Source organism: Lithobates pipiens, unplaced genomic scaffold, assembly GCF_037356315.1.
Source record: "Lithobates pipiens isolate NorthernLeopardFrog02 unplaced genomic scaffold, aLitPip1_a1.2 Scaffold_16, whole genome shotgun sequence".
NCBI classification, from domain to species: domain Eukaryota; kingdom Metazoa; phylum Chordata; class Amphibia; order Anura; family Ranidae; genus Lithobates; species Lithobates pipiens.
This window is the reverse complement of record NW_027507748.1, coordinates 45,216,528-45,236,764: the sequence shown is the minus strand read 5'-3', so window position 1 is coordinate 45,236,764 and position 20,237 is coordinate 45,216,528.

Here is a 20,237-nt window from a genome sequence, read left to right as displayed (position 1 = left end):
ACGTAACTCTGGGAGCAATGTCGCCAGCTGGACCAGTGTACGAGGACCTCTGCGGGGCCTTGGATTTAAGGTAAGTATTATATAATGAGCTAGTATGCTATGCACACTAACTCATTATGCCTTTGTCTTGCAGGTTTTTTTATTTGTTATTTTTTTGTTAGTGTGTTTATAACCACTTTAAGCCTTCTCTAGGTCCAAGAGGTTAACAGACAGGTGGAGCTCTGAGGAAAATGGAAGCTCAGGTGCAGTGGCGGCTCTTATTTCTTTGTTTAGGAGGGGGGGGGCAGCAAACAACCACCCCCCCCCCCACGGCACCCCAAAGCCCCTCTCCCTCTCGCTGTCTGCCAGACGGTCCACTTACCTCATCTAGGCAATGTGGATCGGGCAGCAGTAGACATCAAGGAGTGGCGGGGATCAGGGTATTGGCGTACATCAGGCTGCGGCGGGCATCGGGGCATTGGGTAGCGGCTCCTGTGTCTTCTCCTCTTCCCTCCTCCTCGCTGCCACTGTGCGTCTCCTCCCTTCCTCCTAGACATCCAATAGGATCCAATAGGATCGCTTGTTCTTTCAGCCAATTGGGTGACGGGTAACAGACCCACGTCCCGATTGGCCGGGAGGAGGATTCATTCGCTGTTGTAACACCTGGGTGGGCTCGTAGCACAATGCTGTGCACCACGAGCCCACCCTATTTTGAAGCCTATTAGAGCCTCTGGCTCTAATCAGGTGCTTCAAAAAAACACCCCCGCCACTGTAATTCAGTCGCCCAGCGTCCTGAAATGGGCCGGAAGCATGAATAGGGGGTGGCGGCAGCGATGGAAAGAGCATGAATAAGGGGTGGCAGCCGTGGATAGAGGGTGGCGGCACATAGGCGCCCCTAATGGACGGGCCGCCACTTCCCAGGTGGATAAATGTCTCCGTTTTCGTTTATTCACAAAAATTGGAATTGATTTCCGTCATAGTTTTCATCAATTGACCTAATTAAAATTTTATTTTCATTTCGTTTTCGGCACTGAAAACATGCAGCTGACGAAAACTATCACGAAAATATTTTCATCCACGAAATGAACACTGGATTCCAGCAACCCATATTGTCCATGTTCTGTTCACGGCATCCAGTAAAACATCACCTGGGCACGGTAAAGCCAAGGGCCACAACATCAATCACTATCGGTAGCTTTGCTAGCAATCACGTCTAAGCACTTATTTTTTTTGCTTATAGTAGAAAAAATGTTATTAGGCAAGAAAATGTTTCAAATTCCAAATTATGTCACCTCGAATATTTTATCCTTACAGTAAATGAAAAGGCAACCTGCAGTCAAAAAGGAAACATGAAGATATAAACGGTTTAAAAGAAATGCAGTCTACTTACTGAAGGTTTTCAAGATCCTTGCCCAGGCATTGCCTTAGTACAGAACACCCCAATATTTTTTGAAAGTAGATCTGGGAACCATTTGCTCATAAATGTATAATAGCAGAAAAATATTCCAAAACATCCCCCCTCCCCCACAGGGCCATTGCTGCCCAACGCACACATAGAAAGCCCACCTGTACCTTTTGTATTGTACTGTAATTGTGTTGTCCCCCCCTATACATTGTAAAGCGCTGTGTAAACAGTTGGCGCTCTATAAATCGTGTATAATAATAATAATAATATTACTGTACAAATTTTGTCCAATTGGCTGAAAGAACAAGCGATCCTATTGGATCCTATTGGATGTCTAGGAGGAAGGGAGGAGACGCACAGTGGCAGCGAGGAGGAGGGAAGAGGAGAAGACACAGGAGCCGCTACCCAATGCCCCGATGCCCGCCGCAGCCTGATGTACGCCAATACCCTGATCCCCGCCACTCCTTGATGTCTACTGCTGCCCGATTTTGGACAATTTGGACTCCACTTTGGAAGTGCAAATCTGCTTAGTAATGCATCAAGCAGAGAAAGAGTTGCAAAGCACCGATTTGGGATGATCCATCCATCCCACATGTGTCTGGAACCCACCTACAGTGGATTACGTGGAACTGGGATTAAAGTAATGCTACAGTTTGGAATTTAAAAAACACAAAAAAAATAAAACATATACTAAAGCCTGGATCGGATTGTTGGCCAACAAAACACCAGGCTTTTGGTCCGAAGGGCGTGTGTCGTGAACTTGTCTTGCATACTAACGGCACACAATTGTCAGCCAACAAACACGAATGTAGTGACGTACTATGTGGACTTTCAGCTCTTGAGTGCCACCCTTTGGGCACCTTCTGCTAATGTCGTGTTTGGTGAGCATTGATTCCGAGCATGCGTGTTTGTACTTTGGACTTTTGTGTGACGGACTTGTGTACAGACGATACGAAAATCTGACAACAGACCATTGTCCGCCGAAAATTTACTAGCCTGTCATCCAACATTTGTTGGCCGAAAGTCAGACAACAATTGTCTGAAGGAGCGTACTAACGGTCGGATTTTAGGCAGACAGTCTGTCATCACACAATACCCTGCCGAAAATCCAATCCTGTGTACGAGATTTTACGTACTCTATGCAATGGTTTTGCACAGAGCAGCCCCCTATCCTCTTCTTTTTTTGTGTCCCCTGATGGTGGTTCTGGCTCCTCCCGCCCTGCCTAGTGCCCCACAATAGCAAGCCTCTTGCTATGGGTGCACCTGAGCAAGCTTGCTCCCGATCCACGCTCCTGTGAATGTGCATTGTCCATTCACACATACCCCCCCCTCTCTCCTCATTGGCTCACTGGCTATGATTGACAGCAGCATGAACCAATGGCTCCAGGAGAGCAGTTGCTCTAATGTGCATCGCTGGAACGAGTTTGAGTTCAGATAAGTATAAGGGGGGGCTGGGGGGAAGCTGCACCTGGAAGGCTTTTTACCTTAATGCATAGAAATCTTCTGCCTTTAGGAAAGATAAACAGGAAAATGAACCCCTTGACGCCCGCCATATAGCAATATGACGTTGGCAAAGTGTTTTAGTTATCTTGATTGGACGTCATGTGATGTGATCAGGGTAACAAGCCGGCTTGTGCCTGCGGGGGCACGCAGCACGACGATCCGAGGGGCTGTGTGTCAGTCTGACACGCAACTCCGATCGTGGTATGAAGCATCTGACAGTACTGATGTACTGATGTACTGTGATCTGTAGATATAGTAATTATTAGCAGACATTCCCTAAACCCAAAAAGTTATTTTAAGGGTTTCTGCATGTTCAAATGGTTGAGAAAGGCTGCCTTAGGAACTGTAATGCCCTGTACACACGGTCGGACATTCCGACCACAAAATACGTCAGATTTTTTCCAACGGACTTTGTCTGAAACTGGTGTTGCATACACACGGTCGGACAAAGTTGTTGGAAAATCCGATCGTTCGGAACTTGCGTACGACGGGACTACGTAGAGGCTAGTAGCCAATAGCTTTGGTCTCGTAATTTGATCTGAACATGTGTGGCACTTTGTCCATCGGAATTCTCTACAAATGATCGGAAAAAGTCCGATTGGATTTTTTGTCAGAAAATTTTAGATCCTGCTCTCAAATTTTTTCCGGCAGAATTTCCAATGGAAAAAGTCCGATAGAGCCCACACACAATCGGATTTTCTGACAATATAATCCAATCGGACCTTTTCCGTCGGAAATTCCGACCGTGTGTACAGGTCATAACATCTTCAATATTTTTTAATTTGCAACTTTTATTCAAATAATTCCCAGTAATCCTGCCATGAAGGTCCTTGTTCGGGCACTTCCTGCACTGCCCCCCATGAGCCTGCAGTCACTATATCTGGTCTCCCACAGTACACAAAACACGTAAATGCAATTATTTTAGTAAATATAAACTGCTAAATACCTTTTCTCATCAGCAGTTAGAGTGTCTGGTTAAAGCTTGTAGGAGGAGTTTTCATTCTCCTCTGACTGTCCTATGAGGCTGCAGGACCCCTGACTCTCTGTCTGGACAGTGCTGATTGGCCCTATACTAATCACATGCACTCAGGGCTCGAGTCCTGCGGGAACGCGTGGGAACGGCATCCCTGCACTTTTTTCACAGCGGGAACGCCGTTCCCTTTGCAGGACTAGAGCCGCCCGTGCCAAATGAGATGTATGCAGAGTAGCGCAGGAAGCGCCTGTCTGTAATAGGTTCTCTCTCTTTTCACTCAGCGCTGTTCGGCCCCCGGCGGCCCCTCCTCTCTTCTCGTCTATCCCCATTGGCTTGTGATATTATCTGGAATAGACGAGAAGAGAGGAGGGGCCGCCGGGGAGCGAACAGTGCTGAGTTACAAGAGAGAGAACTTACTACAGACAGGCGCTTCCTGCGCTACTCTGCATACTGGCAAGTAAGATCCCCTCATGTACCCTGTAATGTGCCCCCTGATGTGCCCCGTGCCCTGAGTGCTATGTGCCCCATGCCCTGATGTGCTATGTGCCTCATAATGTGCCCTGATGTGCTATGCGCCCCATGCCCTGATGTGCTATGTGCCCTGTGCCCTGTGCCCTGATGTGCTATGTGCCCTGTGCCCTGATGTGTCATGTGCCCCTTACCCTTATGTGCTATGTGCCCTGATGTGCTATGTGCCTCGTAATGTGCCCTGATGTGCCCCATAATGTGCCATAATGTACCCCAATGTGCCATGTGCCCCGTGCCCTGATGTGCCATGTGCCCTAATGTGCCCCATGCCCTGATGTGCTATGTGCCCCGTGCTCTGATGTGCTATGTGCGCCATAATATGCCCTGATATGCTATGTGCCCCATAATGTGCCCTGAAGTGCCCCATGCCCTGATGTGCTATGTGCCCCATGCCCTGATGTGCCCTGTGCCTTGATGTGCTATGTGCCCTAATGTGCCATGTGGCCGGATGTGCCCCACGCCCTTATGTGTCCTGTGCCCTGATGTGCCCCATGCCCTGATGTGCTATGTGCCCCATAATGTGCCCCGATGTGCCCCATAATGTGCCCTGATGTGCCATAATGTGCGCCGTGCCCTGATGTGCCATGTGCCCTAATGTGCCTCATGCCCTGATGGGCTATGTGCCCCATAATGTGCCCTGATGTGCTATGTGCCCGAATGTGCCCCATGATGTGCCATAATATGCATTGATGTGCCCCGAGCCCTGATGTGCCCCATGCCCTGATGTGCTATGTGGCCTGATGTGCCCCATGCCCTGAGGTGCCCCGTGCCCTGATGTGCCCTGATGTGCCCCAATGTCCAATTTTTTTTTTTGGTGGGGGAGTGGATCTTGGGTGGGAGTTCCCACATTTTTTTCCCCAGGACTTGACCCCTGCATGCACTCTCCCAAGAAAAAAAAAAAACTCTCTTGCAATACACACCAAACTGAGCACGTGCAGCTTGTCCACTAGCCTCTGTTCTATAAGGAGATGGTTTAGGGCCAGTGGAAGAAAGAGTGGAACAGAGAAAGTAGAATCAAAGAAGCCTTTTTACGCAATGTGGAGGATTAACCTCTTAAGTCCCACAGTGAGTATAACAAGCATGCTTTACTGCATATACAGACTGATTTTACTGTTGTGGGTTTAGTAAAACTTTAGTTTGTCATCCAATCATGCAGGCTTACAATAGAGACTTCAAGTGACTGTTTCAATACACAGTCATGTTCCACTGTGGTCACCATGAGGAAACCCAACCTGTGAAATGCCATGTAACCATCGCTGCAGTGCATGTTTACTGGTAGTGGCCGCAAAGAAGCTGCAGGAGATCAGCATTGAAATGCAACAGAGGTGAATAAGATGGCAGTTGCTTAAGATACACAGGACCTTGGCAATCTAAACATCATTAAGTTAGGGTTGACATTTACTTTAGGTGGCGCCATCTTTGCATGTTGGCCAGAAGTATGCTGAACTGGGTGGGTAGTCATCTATATATCTATTTTATATTATAATTATTTATATTATCTATAAAAAATAGTCCACTCTTATCTTGTAACTCTATTACAAGGGATCAGAGACACCTTTGACCGAAGGAAGGGGATGATGAGTGATGAGTTTTGAAGAACATAAAACGTTGTCCAGATGTGAAAATGCCCCTTGTTATTACAGTAAATAGTGACATGTTAAAATCTTCTTACCCGAAATGACGTAGATCTCTAAAAATGCAGAAGCCGATACAATAAACAATAGTCACATATACATTGAAGAAAACTAGTAGACACTCCAATCTCCAGAGAGAATGTGAGTTTTACTGCTTGGACAGCCCTTGCCCCAGGCAAAGATAATGCTGGTTGGGTAAGTGGGGTGAAGGAGGATGAGGTATGCTATGTTTTTATGCAACAGAATTACTAATTGAAATACCTCTTCCAGCAAAAAATTTGCATATCTCCAATATTTGCTTCTCCACTTCCTTAACAGAAGATCAATCTAATTTTAATCAATCTAACTCTAAAAACAGCATATAACACTTAGGGGTTCATACTGAATAATGCAAATATGACAAGGATAGGATATATGTATCATAATTGGCCCTTAAAAGGTTAGTCCAGGGCTCTTACTTTGTGTGATGGGTATCATATATATGTACTCACCGAGGCCAAGATGCCTAGAGTGGTAGCTGTTGCGACTCGGCACAGACCACCCCTGAAGGTGGCATAGAGGGCGGTTGGCACCAAGAGGCACAAGCTAACAGTAGGACAGTCACTTGTTAGTAGATCAGCAGGTAGCTTGAGCAGTTCTGATAGGTGATATCCCGTGGGAAGGTCCAGGAACAATGGTAGTAAGTCCGTAAGGCAAAGGCAGAATCCAGGAGGCAGGCCGGGGGTCAAACACAGTCCAGATCAGAAGACAACAAGTACCAGGAACGCTGAGACAGAAGGGTAATCCAAAGACAAGCCAGGGGTCAATCACAGGAAATAGCAGGTAAGTCCAGATGAAAGCTGAGGGTCAAACACGTTCAGAAAGCGGGAGTCCAAGGTCAAGCCAGAGGTCGGGTCAGGAGAAGATCAGCTAGGTCGATGAGGCAATCCGGGTCACAACGGGTAATACAGATCACAAGAGCAGACGTGGGAATCTCAGGAAGCTGAAGACGAACCAGCAGTGTGTTTGGATGCCCTCAGTTCCTTTATAGGCCAGAGAGGGGTCATGCCCTGTGTGCTTGTGCGCTTTAGAGCATTCCTGTTGCGCACAACTGTGCGCCAGAGCGCCTTACCTGTGCCCATGCGCATAGGAGTGCTCATCTCATGACAGTGCCCCCCCCCCCGAGGGGCGGCCTCCGGATGCCCAAGCTCGCCATCAATTCCGAATGTTGCTGATGGAATGTCTTCATTAATCTGGGAGCATGAAGATTCTTGGATAATTCTCAGGAGTTATCTTCTGAAGGATACCCCTTCCATTTTACCAGGTATTGTATTTGCCTACCGAGTTTCCTGCATCCGAGTAAAGCTTCCACTTCAAACTCATCTTCTCCATTGATCTTGATGGGTGGAGGAGGAGGCACTTCTCTTCCAGGAAAAGGACTGGGAACCAATGGCTTCAAAAGGGAGGCATGGAAAACAGGGTGTATCCTGTACGATTCAGGGAGAGCTAGTTCAAAGGCTACAGGATTTATTACTCTCTTGATTTTGAACGGTCCTATGAATCTGGGACCCAGCTTGCGTGTGGGACAAGGAAGTTTAAGATTAGTGGCAGATAGCCAGACTTCCTTGTCAATTTTAAAGGTAGGGTTCTCCTTCCTTCCCCTATCATGGTATTTCTTGTAATTGTCCTGGGCCTTCTGTATGGTCTCCTGGATACCTTTGGAAATTAGATTGGATGACGGTTATCCGATTTTGGACCACAGGAACAGTAGATTCTGGGATGGAGTTGGGGAGGAAAGAAGGGTGAAACCCACAGTTGATCCAAAAGGGAGTCTGGTTGGTAGTTGTATGTATTGAATTGTTGTAGGCAAATTCTGCATATGGCAACAGGGCCGGCCAATCATTTTGAGATCCTGAACAAAAGCAGCGAAGATACTGCTCAAGGGTTTGGTTTGTCCGTTCAGTTTACCCGTTACTTTGGGGATGATATGCCGATGACAAACAGATCTTGATTTCCAGTGTCTTGCAGAGTTCTCTCCAGAATCTAGAGGTGAACTGAGGACCTCTATCTGACATGATACTGCTGGGAACCCCATGGAGCCTGACAACCTCCTTAATAAAGAGATTGGTAGTTTCCAGAGCAAAGGGGCTACCAACCATAGGTAGGAAATGGGCCATCTTTGAAAGACTATTGATTACTACCAGGATTGTGGTGAATCCTTCAGAGGGCGGTAGCTCCACAATAAAATCCATTGAGACATCTGCCCAGGGCCGGTCAGGAATGGGCAAGGGCCTTAACAGGCTCTAGGGCTTGGTCTTGGGGCCCTTGTTACGCTGGCACAGTACACAAGAGGCAATGTAAGTCTAGCAGTCCAGTCTCCAACCTGGCCACCAGAAGGAACGAGAGATCAGTTCCACTGTTTTCTCTGTCCCAAAATGGCCGGCCAATTTGTGATCATGACAAGTCCTTAGAACTTGAGTCCTAATCTCAAGGGGAACGAAGACCTTGTTTCAGGCCCAAAACAGATTGTCACGTTTTTCCAAGTTAGATAGGGCTGGGTCATTGCAATGGACTGAAGCCACTTTGATGGCCGTAATCAAGTCAGACTGTGGAAGTAGAAGGAAGTTTTGAGGCAACAAGATTGTACTAGGCTCTGTTACCTGGGAGGACTCAGGGAACATGCACATCCGCTTTGTTGTTCTTGGATCCGGGTCGGTACGAGATATGGAACTGAAATCTTGAAAAGAATAGCGCCTAACTGGCTTGACGGGGTCTTAAGCGCTTGGCAGTCCGCAGATATTCAAGATTCTTGTGATCTGTGAATATTGTGATGGGATGAGTGGCTCCTTCCAAGAGGTATCTCCACTCCTCCAGAGCGAACTTGATGGCCAATAGTTCTCGGTCGCCTACATCATAATTGCTCTCCGGTGGGCTCAGCTTCCGAGATACGAAAGCCACCGCGTGTAACAAAGCTTTAGGCCCTTGTCGTTGCGAGAGGATGGCTCCTGTGGCTGTCTCGGAGGCATCTACTTCCAGTAAAAAGGGTAGTACTGGATAGGGATGCCGTAAAATAGGAGCCGAGGTGAACAAAGTCTTTAGTTGGGTAAAGGCTTCTTGGGCTTCTTGAGACCACTGTAATCGGGTGTGTTGGCGGGTTAGCTGAGTAATGGGGGCAACTATTGAAGAGAACCCGGCGATGAATCTGCGATAGAAATTAACGAAGTCTATAAAACTTTGCACAGCTTTCTTATCCCTTGGAACAGGCCATTCCAAGATTGCCTTGATCTTTTGGGGATCCATGGAGATATCTTCGGTAGAAATGACGAATCCTAAGAATTGAACGGTAGTTATTTCAAATTCACATTTCTCCGCCTTAAGGTACAGCCGATGTTGTCGGAGGATGGTGAGGACTTTCCGCACGTGGACCCTGTGGAGTTCAAGAGAAACAGAGAAAATAAGGATATAATCCAAATATACCACTATAAAATCATCAAGATAGTCTCTGATGATATCATTTACTAAATGCTGAAATGTGGCCAGGGCATTGCACAGGCCAAAGGGCATAACAAGATTATTCATAGTGGCCAAATCTCGATATGAAGGCTGTCTTACATTCATCCCCAGCACGGATTCTAATGAGATTGTAGGCCCCCCGCAAGTCCAATTTGGAAAATATTTTAAGGGATCCGTCCTTTTTTCCCACAAAGAAAATACCCGCCCCTGCTGGCGAAGAAGATGGGCGAATGAACCCCTTTTCAAGATTTTCCTCAATGTAGGATTTGAGAGCCTTTAGTTCAGTCTCGGATAAGGGGAATATTCGTCCAAAAGGGATCTCAGAGCCGGGTAGCAGTTCAATGGGGCAGTCATATGGTCAGTGTGATGGTAGATGGTCAGCCTTCTTTTTATCAAAGACGTCCTTAAACTTGGAATAGGCCTGAGGAATGTGCTGAAAGTGATTAGTGGCGGGGGCCACGGTCATACAAGGAGCTGGAACGGAATCAAAACAGTGCTGCATACAATAGGCGGATGTAAAGGACACTTCCTTCTTGTTCCAACTGATCTGGGGATCGTGAGCCTGCAACCAGGGAAGTCCCAGGATGATGGGGAACATGGGAGATGATATTAGATCAAAACGTAGGAGTTCTCTTTGGTCGGAGTCTGTAATAGTAAGTAGGGGTAGTGTCTCCTGTGTTACTGGAGTGTGGCAGAGATCCATCTGCTAAATGGACTAGAAGGTGTGTTCCTTTATTCTGGCATGGAATGAGTAGTTGCTGTGCAAGGGAGATGTCCAAAAAGCAACTACATGCACCCGAGTCAATCACGGCTGGGAGTGGGATCTTCTCTTCTGCCAGCTGTAGGGAAACAGAGAGAGTCACATAAGTTTGAGCAGGACCAATACTCTGGTAGTTCATTATACACCGTGGGGGCAACTTACAGGGTCTCACAGGGCAGCTGCGAATGAAATTTCCAAGCCCCTACAGTATAAGCATAGATTGGCTTGGCATCTCCGTTGTCGCTCTTCTAAGGTGAGACGAGGACGGACCAAACCCAGCTGCATGGGCTCCCCCCCGAAGAAGAGGGACCTGAAAGAACCGAGATGGGTGGATACGGGACAGTGGCCTTAGGAAGCATCCAACTAGGCCGAGGGGCTTGGAGGCGTTCGGAGCGCCGCTCGCGCATCCGTCTGTCCAGTTTTGTGGCCAGCTGGATTAATTCCTCCAGGGAGGCAGGAGTCTCTACTTGGGCCAACTTGTCCTTTAGGTTCTTGGAGAGCCCTAACCGGTATTGATAACGCAGGGCCGCCTCGTTCCAGCCGGTGTCAGCTGACCACTTGCGAAACTCAACGGTGTAATCCAACACCGGTCTCCTCCCCTGTGGGAGGGCATGCAGGGTAGCCTCAGCCGTGGCAGTACACTGAGGGTCATCATATAATTGTTCCATGTCCCATGGCCTCAAAGAAGGTGTTCATGGAGTTTAACAAGGGACTTCTCTGTTCCATAAGGCCTTGACGATCTCCGAAGAAAAGGTCCTGGGTTGCAAGGCCAAGTACAAGGAACATGCATTTTTAAAGGCTCTGAATTTATTTTGGTCGCCTGAAAATCGCTCAGGCATGGGTACTCGTGGTTCGGGTACTGCCATCACCATAGCAGGTGGAGGCTGGACTTGAGGTGTGGAGGCACCGCTGGCGGAGGCTTGCATAGGATTTATGGGTGCCCGAGCTGTGGCTAGTTGCTGAAGCCTGCTGTCGATCTGTGCATAGCCATCCTGTAGTTTCTGTACTGCTTCTGTGAGTGCCGAGACTTGCTGGCACAGGACTTCTAATGGAGAACACGCTCTGTTGGGCTCTGTCATGGCTGGTTTGTACTATCATATAAATGTACTCACCGAGGCCAAGATGCCGAGAGCAGGCGCTGTTGTGACTCGGCGCAGACCACCCCTGAAGGTGGCACAGAGGGTGGTTGGCACCAAGAGGCACAAGCTACCAGTAGGACAGTCACTTGCTAGTAGATCAGCAGGTAGTTTGAGCAGAGCTGATAGGCGATGTCCCATGGGAAGGTCCAGGAGCAATGGTAGTAAGTCCGTAAGGCAAAGGCAGAATCCAGGAGGCAGGCCGGGGGTTAAACACAGTCCAGATCAGAAGACAACAAGTACCAGGAACGCTGAGACAGAAAGGTAATCCAGAGACAAGCCAAGGGTCGATCACAGGCGATAGCAGGTAAGTCCAGATGCAGGCTGAGGGTCAAACACGTTCAGAAAGCGGGAGTCCCAGGTCAAGCCAGAGGTCGGGTCAGGAGAGGATCAGCGAGGTCGATGAGGCAATCCGGGTCACAACGGGTAATACAAATCACAAGAGCAGACGTGGGAATCTCAGGAAGCTGAAGACGAACCAGCAGTGTGTTTGGATGCCCTCACTTCCTTTTTAGGTCAGCGAGGGGTCACGCCCTGTGTGCGCATGCTCGTGCGCTTTAGCGCATTTCTATTGCGCACAACTGTGCGCCAGAGTGCCTTGCCCATGCGCATAGGAGTTTGCATCTTATGACAATGGGGCTCTATAGAAAAGCTATTACAGGGCCCTTCTGCATCTCATGGACAATTCCTCCAGGGATTTAAAAAACAATTTTTTTTTTGTAAAAGCTTTCTTTAATCTCTTTCTGCCAATGTAACACCTATATGCTGTGGCATAGTGTGTGGACTTTAATGCCTGAACGCTGCACATATGGTTTTATCTCTAGTAATGATTATTATTATTATTATTATACACAATTTAAATAGTGCCAACAGTTTACACAGCACTTTACAATGTAGAGGGGGGACAGCACAATTACAGTACAGTTCAATACAGAAGGGACAGGAGGGCCCTGCTCATAGAGCTTACATTCTATAGGGAGGTGGTGGTACAACAGGTAATAGCTGCAGAGAATGATTTGATGGGGGTGGCTCGGGAACAGTTGTTAGGTGGGTGTGGGATAGGCTTCCCTGAATAAGTGAGTTTTCAGGGATCTCCTAAAGGTGGACAGGTTAGGGGCTGATCGGATATACCGGGGCAGGGAGTTCCAGAGGACGGGAGAGGCTCTGGAGAAGTCCTGAAGACGAGCATGTGAGGAAGTAACAAGGGAGTTAGAGAGCAGGAGGTCCTGGGAGAAGCGGAGGGGACGATTTTGGCGAGATCTGCAGATGAGGTTGGTGATGTAGCTGGGGGCGATGTTGTGGATGGCTTTGTATGTTGTGGTTAGTATTTTGAATTTTATACGGTGGGGGAGGGGAAGCCAATGAAGGGATTGGCAGAGAGGGGCAGCAGTCACAGATCGATTAGTGAGGTTTATTAGTCTAGCAGCGGCATTCATAATAGACTGAAGGGGGGATAGCCTGCGTAAGGGTAGGCCATTAAGGAGAGCGTTGCAGTAGTCAAGGCAGGAAATCAAGGAGTGAATAAGTTGCTTTGTGGTGTCGTTAGTCAGGAAGGGGTGAATTCTGAAGATGTTGCAGGTAATGATAGGTAGGTAGGTAGGGGGACCATCACCTGGCACAGTGGTCTCTTGATCAGGCAGTCCTGAAAGGGACACCAGGGCCTGGTAGGTAGGGGATAAAACGGAATGTGGGTTCTGAGCAGAGACAATTGGCTCTTCAGTTTTCCTTGTGATTGGTAATTCCTAGAATGTGTTCTGGAGTCTGAAATCTTCAAAGAGTTTTTGGAGAGATAACGCTTTAACCCTATGTCCATGTCTTACAGGAGACCAGCAGCCTGTGTCTCCTGTGGGTTCTGAACAGAGAAAATTGGCTCTTCAGTTTTTCTCAGGATTGGTAATTCCTGGAATGTGTTCTGGATTTTGAAATCTTCAAAGAGTTTTTGGAGGGATAAGGCCTTTAACCCTATGTCCGTGTCTTACAGGAGACCAGCAGCCTGTGTGTGTCCAGTTATGCACAAAAATTATATTCAAGGGGTTGTTGGTAATTTGGGGCTCCATCTGGGAGACTGGAGGTTCCCTGTCTAGAAGCCAGGGTGTGGGCCAGTGCAGCAGGGAGGTGCAAGAGAGCGAAGACAGCCAAGCGAGCTGTAAAAGCTGTGAGAAAAGTATAGAATTTGCATGTGAGCACAGTGGTGTTCTGAGGTGGTCTGAAGGGACAAAAAAGGGCCTAAGTCTGAGGCAACAGCAGTGGCACTGTGAGAGTGAGACAGGAGGCTGTAGGAAGCACCAGTGTTATTGATCTCTAGTAATGATAGGGAGCCAACAGGACCATCTCCCAACACAGTGGTCTCCTGATTGAGCAGTCTAGAGAAAACAGGCAGTTTTACCTGGCACTGGTAATTTCTGGAATTGGTTTTGGAATCTGGAGGCTTCAAAGTGTCTTGGGAGGGACAAAGCCTATACCCTATGTCCATGTCTTACCGGAGACCAGCAGGCTATTTGTGCAGGTGTGTACAGCTCTTATAATCAAGGGGCTGTTGATAGTTGGGGGTTTCATCTGAGAGACAGAAGGTCCCCTGACCAGAGGCCAGGGCATGGGCCAGTGCAGCAGGGAGGTGGAAGACAGCAGGGAGGTGGAAGACAGCAGGGAGGTGGAAGACAGCTGAGAGAGCCAAGACAGCCGAGAGAGCCTGCTGAGAGAAAGGTGCAGAGGTTGTACCTGTTAAACTGAGCTCTACATTTTAACAAAGAAATCCACATGTAATGAGATTGGCGCCTAAGAAATCGTGAACGCTTCTACCATTGGGGCGAATCCTTATTCTGCATTGTTCAGAGAACAATGCATAGCTGGATTATTCTACCATTCCTATGGATGCAAGGTTATCTGCAGAGACATGACATAAGTGTATATCCCTCCTCAAATGCAGACAAGTATCAAACCGATTATGTTTTTGCTCCGGTTAGCTTTTATGAGCGAGCCACAAGTAGAACTAATACTGGGAGATACTGTGACAATACATATTGAATACATCCTAATAAAATTTCTACAACAGAAGGTATATAAAAGGGCCTAAGCCTGAGCCCAGAGCAGCGGCACTGTGAGAGTAAGCCAGGAAGGTGGAAGAATCAACAGTGTTATTGTATAGCATGTGAGGGTCAGACAAGTTCATTCAGTGCCCAGTGGGAAGATGCCCAACTAATCCCCACTTCCCCTGATATTGGCACCCCTGATTGTCTTGTGCAGTTGGAATCTATGATATACTACAGTGCTGCATCTGCCTGTCGGACAGGCAGGTGACTGGCCAGCACTCCCTGAGTGCTGGTACCTAGTGCGAACCACACCCCCCTAAGTACACTACTAGTGCAATGGACCCCACCATTGAAAATATCATTGCTGCTCTGCCTGGGCTCCTGCTGGCAGGTTGAGCACCCCTCAGACAGCAAGGTGGCTGAGTAGAGGATGGAAGGGGTGAGGATGGGCTCTCAGCTTGGTTGAATGTACTCTAAGGGCTGCTGCCTTGTTGCACCCCCCAACACATAAAAACACTGCACCCAGGACAGCTGCCCCTCATGCCCCCTTCCCCTCACCAGTCAAGGCTCTTCTTGTTATGTAGTTGCCTGGAAGTGCTGCCATGATTCAGCTGAATTGTCCCAAGTGCTGCCACAAAACACAGCACAAAACCTTCCCCCATCTTGACATCAGCTGAACACCTGCTTGGAGGGGCTGTATGCTGGGATTAGGATGAAACATAGCATGACCAGGTAAACCATTGATTGGAAATAGAGGATCCCAGAGTGCTCAATCTCCGTCTTATGAGAATGCAATGAAAGCAGTTGACTCTGGCCGTGTCTTTGGGGACAGTAATGAAGACTTTGTTGATGTTGGTGGCCACAAGTCAAAGTTGCCAAAGGTCACATGACCTAATATGGCTGCATTAGTTTACATGACGCTGAATAAAAACACTACTGGATCTACCGAATACACCCGATGGGTACTTTTCACATTGTGAACCCCTAGCCCAGACCCCAACCCCAAAATTGCTTGGTCATTTTCCAAAAAGGACCTAAATCTTGACGTAATAGTAAATTCTGCCTATAATTAGAAAAAGCCTGCATGTCGCCATAGTTGTGTAATAGGAGGCAGGTGAAATCAGAGACCCTGGTGAACTCTGTGACGTACCTGCAATTAACCCAAACATTGTGAGTCAGAGGACAACACTAGTTTACACTCAGAGATCCATGATGATGTCACTCAAAGAATGACTTGTCCAGTTCACAACATTCCTTCTGGCAGGTACTTCATCATTCTCACTGCCCATTCTCTTGTCAAATTTTCTAAATAGCCTGCTAAATCTAGCCCTACACCAGTAGAGTTTGGCTGGAATATTTGTACGAAGATTATGAAAAGTATTTCGCTAGAGCATTTGATTATGAATACATTTTTTATGAAAATCTTGAAAAATTGTAATTGATTGCCATGCCAATGTTTTGAATCTTATGTTCAATACACAATATCGGTAAAGGTATAAGGTATTCTCGTGCCAAACTACGTGCCCTAGAGTGAAATAAATAAAAACTATGGTTGCAGCAAAACACCGGTAGGGGTGATAACCCTCCCCAGAATAAGTGATGATAGGTAGTAGTTGGTGTTGTGCTCCAAATAAACAGAGAGAAGTAACAATGTAGCTAAATAAACTAGCTGTAGTGCCTAGGTGTCAGTAAATAATATATAAATAAACTACGTGCCTTAATAGACTCAGACAGTGTGTATATCCACTCGGGTGCAATACATCAAACTGTGCACCTAACCCAGTGCTAACAGTATCCAATCAAGTGCTATGTGCAAAGTCAATAATCAAAAAAGGTTCAATAGCAGTAAAACAGCGTGTAGCATAAATAAAGATAAAAAAGATATATAGGTAGCAGACTAAGATGAAATCCAAAAATGAGTGGATAAAGATAGAAAAATTTTTTTCAAAAAGAAAATAAAAAATGTTGTATTAAAATAAAAATATAAAAATATAAAAAAAATATAATATAATAAACAAAAATAGAAAAATATACACAGAGTGTAAATAAATAAAGAAAAAAATTATAAAGAATAAATGAAAATTTAAAAAAATTAATACTCAGAATATACAAAAGGGTAAGACTTGTAAAAACTTAATAGTGCAACTTGGTACAGTGCAATAACATCCAGTGTATCTTAATCGAAGTGCATACAGTGCTGAAAATGATAATCAAAATCCAAATGCACATCCAGAATGTGCTCTAAAGTATAAACATCCAGAATGTGCTCTAAAAAATCACATCAAATAATGGTTATCTATAGTCATGCAAAATGTGAGTCCATCCAGTGGTAGACAAATCAATAGGCTGCGTGACCAAACAAAAAAAGGACTGATTCCACCGGTGCTCCTGTGAATCTTGTGTTCACACGCTAGGTGCAATAACTACCTTACCTTACTGCTGTAAGGTAAACAGCATTCCAATAAACACTTGCTATCCGCTGGTGTGGGTTCAGTAAGTGGTTTACTCTGGACACTCAATCACCATGCATATGTAGTTATCATAAAGGGAAGAAAGGGGAACACTCCAATGGTGAAGTAAGTATTCAAAATTTCTATTTATTCAATAAGCAAAGTCCTGGGTACTCACATTTAAAAGCCATAAAATGTACAGTTTAAAACACGAACGAGCGCCGCGCTCGTACTCCGGACGTCACTTCCGGTGTCCTCACTCTCCAATAGCGTTCCTACGCGTATCGTCACCAGTCATGTGACTTCATCAGGGAATGACACAATATCGGTAGTATGATTTTCCCCATATGAAAACCACATTCACAGTTAGAATTTTGCTTGTTCAAAAAAAAAATTCCCATCCTTCTCCTTAATTTTTCCTTGTTACTATAGTCAAACATAATCATCGATTCGACCACATTAACAATTTAGTTTTTCAAGCAGAATTCTACTAGTATATGGACATCCTAAAGCTTAAAGTGGAATTAAAGCTTTATCCTAATACTCTTAAAACTGTCCCCACCTACCTCCTAACACCTATGCTTACTATTTTGTGTAAGGAAGATTATGTACAGTATATACAGTACATACCTGTTTTCAGGGTGCTCCAGTCTGATCATGTGATCCCACTATACTGTGTCAGCCAGTGAGGCTACAGGATAGAGGAAGTACCAGCAACAGATGGACCATTGAAGCCAATGGATGATGTCACCGATCCAGAGTTTACTAGCCATTGTCGAAGCACTCTTTCCTCTCCCCTGTAGTCGACGCTGGCTGAACGGACTGGGGCAGACTGAAAATAGGTAAGTATGTACATCTTTCTTACACAGATTAGTAAGCATAGGTGTTAGGAAAGGGCAGGGAGACAGATCACCCCATAACAGAAAGTATCTGAACAAGCACCTTCATGGAAGGGTCGGCTGTTATTATTTTAGTAAAGCCCAATTTAAGTTAAAGTAGATTTAAATAGAATGAAAACAAATTTCGGAATGGATAATAATGGTAACGTAGTTTTTAGGGAATCACTATTGTTTGATTTATTAAGTTACCTTATTTATCGGCGTATAACACGCACAGGTGTAAAACACGCACATTCATTTTAAGAGGGAAGTTTCAGGAAAAAAATTAAATTTGAAATAAGGCAGCTAAAATTTAAGTATTGGCGTATAACACGCACACGCTATTTGAACCCGATTTTCATGTTAAAAAAAGGGAGTGTTATAGGGCCAATAAATACAGTACTTATATTTTGTCCATGTCAAAGCCTAAGCTTGGAGTGGGTTAGTAAAGGATGGAAGGGGTGACGATGACGGTCCAACTCAGTTGGGTGGCTTTTTTAACACCAGAACTTCCCCTTAATGCTACCCATATGTTCTTTGAGATTATCTAGGAATAAATTAAATTTCTGCACTACCAAAAGAACCCCGCTTCAAAGTTGTTTGGTCCTTAGGGTAAAGGGGCCACAACTGTATGAGCTGTGAATTGCGTAGAAATATTATCTCAAGGCCAGGTTTCTGTACTGGCACTCACCACGTCCAAGATCACCATGATGGATTTCGCACCACTCACTTCCAGAAAGTTGTCTTTGGATTGTACAGTTCTGGTTAACTTTCAAGTTTTACACCTTATAATTGACAGTTACATGACCTTATACCAAGCCAGTGCCAGAATTTCATCAATAGAACTAAAGGATTCATTTGTAATTTTCCCTTACTTCAACAAATAATTCACAGTGAGGTTGACTTGCTATTTATTTGAGACACCTATTTCTGCCAAAGAAGGAATAAAGGATTTCCTCTTAGCCCTTGTACACACGGTCGGATTTTGTCCGTCGGATTTTGTCCGTCGGATTTTGTCCGACGGATCTTGTCCGGAACTGTTGCATACACACGGTCGGACAAAGTTGTCGGAAAATCCGATCTTTCAGAACGTGATGATGTAATTTCGTTACGATGGGACTACGTTCAGGCTAGTAGCAAATAGCTTTGATGTAGGAATTTGATCTGAGCATGCATGGCACTTTGTCCGATCGGAATTCTCTACACGTGATCGGAGTATGTCCGATCGGAGCAGTTTGTCGGAAAATATTTCCAGCAAGTTGGAAAATTTGGTCCGACGGATATTCCGACAGAAACAGTCCGATGCATACCACACACAGTCGGAATATCCGACAAACCGATCCGATCGGACACATTCCGACGGAATCTCCGACCGTGTGTACAAGGGCTTACACTGTTGTATCTTTGGAACAGGAAATAAAGAGAAATCTTCTCAATGGGACAGAGGCAGCGCAAAAAAATACATAAATAAATTACTTCAAGGAAGTTTTTGTTATATCATATTCTATCCAAAACCAATCAAAGGGGTTTGGCTTTAGCTATACTTTAAGTAAATAGTGCCAGGGGCTACAAACAGACTACTCCGTTGAGCCCACCAGCAAATTTTGAAGGAGAGGCAAGGAAGGAAAACTTGTAACCAGCATGATAGGATCAGAAACACTTTTTTTGCAAACTACTACAAAGGGCAGGACAGTGGAAGTTATCTTTCTTGATCTGACAGGTCCCTTGGTCAGTGTTACATTCCAATGGCAGGATGGTGTGAGATGTCACTGTAGGTGATCAGGTGACACATATCAGGCATTGATTCTCACTATGATGTCTTCAGTGGGTCCTTATTATCGGGAAGCAAAAAATTGCTTTCGTTTCATTAAAACCATGGAGAATTTGTGTGTAAAATCAGTTATTTCAATAGAGGAAGAGGGAGAAGGAGGTCTGACTGGGTTCCTCCCTGTAGGTTGGGCACCCCTCAGTCAGCCGATTGGGTTAGTAGAGGGTGGAAGGGGTGAGGGAGGGCTCTCAACTCAGTTGAATGTACTCTTAGGCCGCGTACACACGCGTGGACTGTTCGCCCAACTTTGTCCGTCCAACAGTTTCGGCAAACAGTCCGCTCAAACTTAGCATGGACGGACATGGCCACACACGACGGACGAACAGTTTGCTGAAACCGTGCGCGATGACGTGAACGGCACGTACGACGGGACGAAAAATACGACGTCCTATACATTGCATTATAGCTTTCGGCGTGAAAATCCTTTCTGAGCATGCGCGCAACTTTGTTTGGCGAACAAGCCTACACACGAGCGGACTGTTCGCTGAAACAAGGTTTCAGCGGACAGTTTTACGGAATTTCCGAAAAACCTTGTCCGTCCAACTGTCCGCTGAAACTGTCCGCTGAAAGCCCACACACGAGCGGACTGTCCGCCCAAACACTGTTCAGCGGGCAAAGTTGGGCGAACAGTCCGCGCGTGTG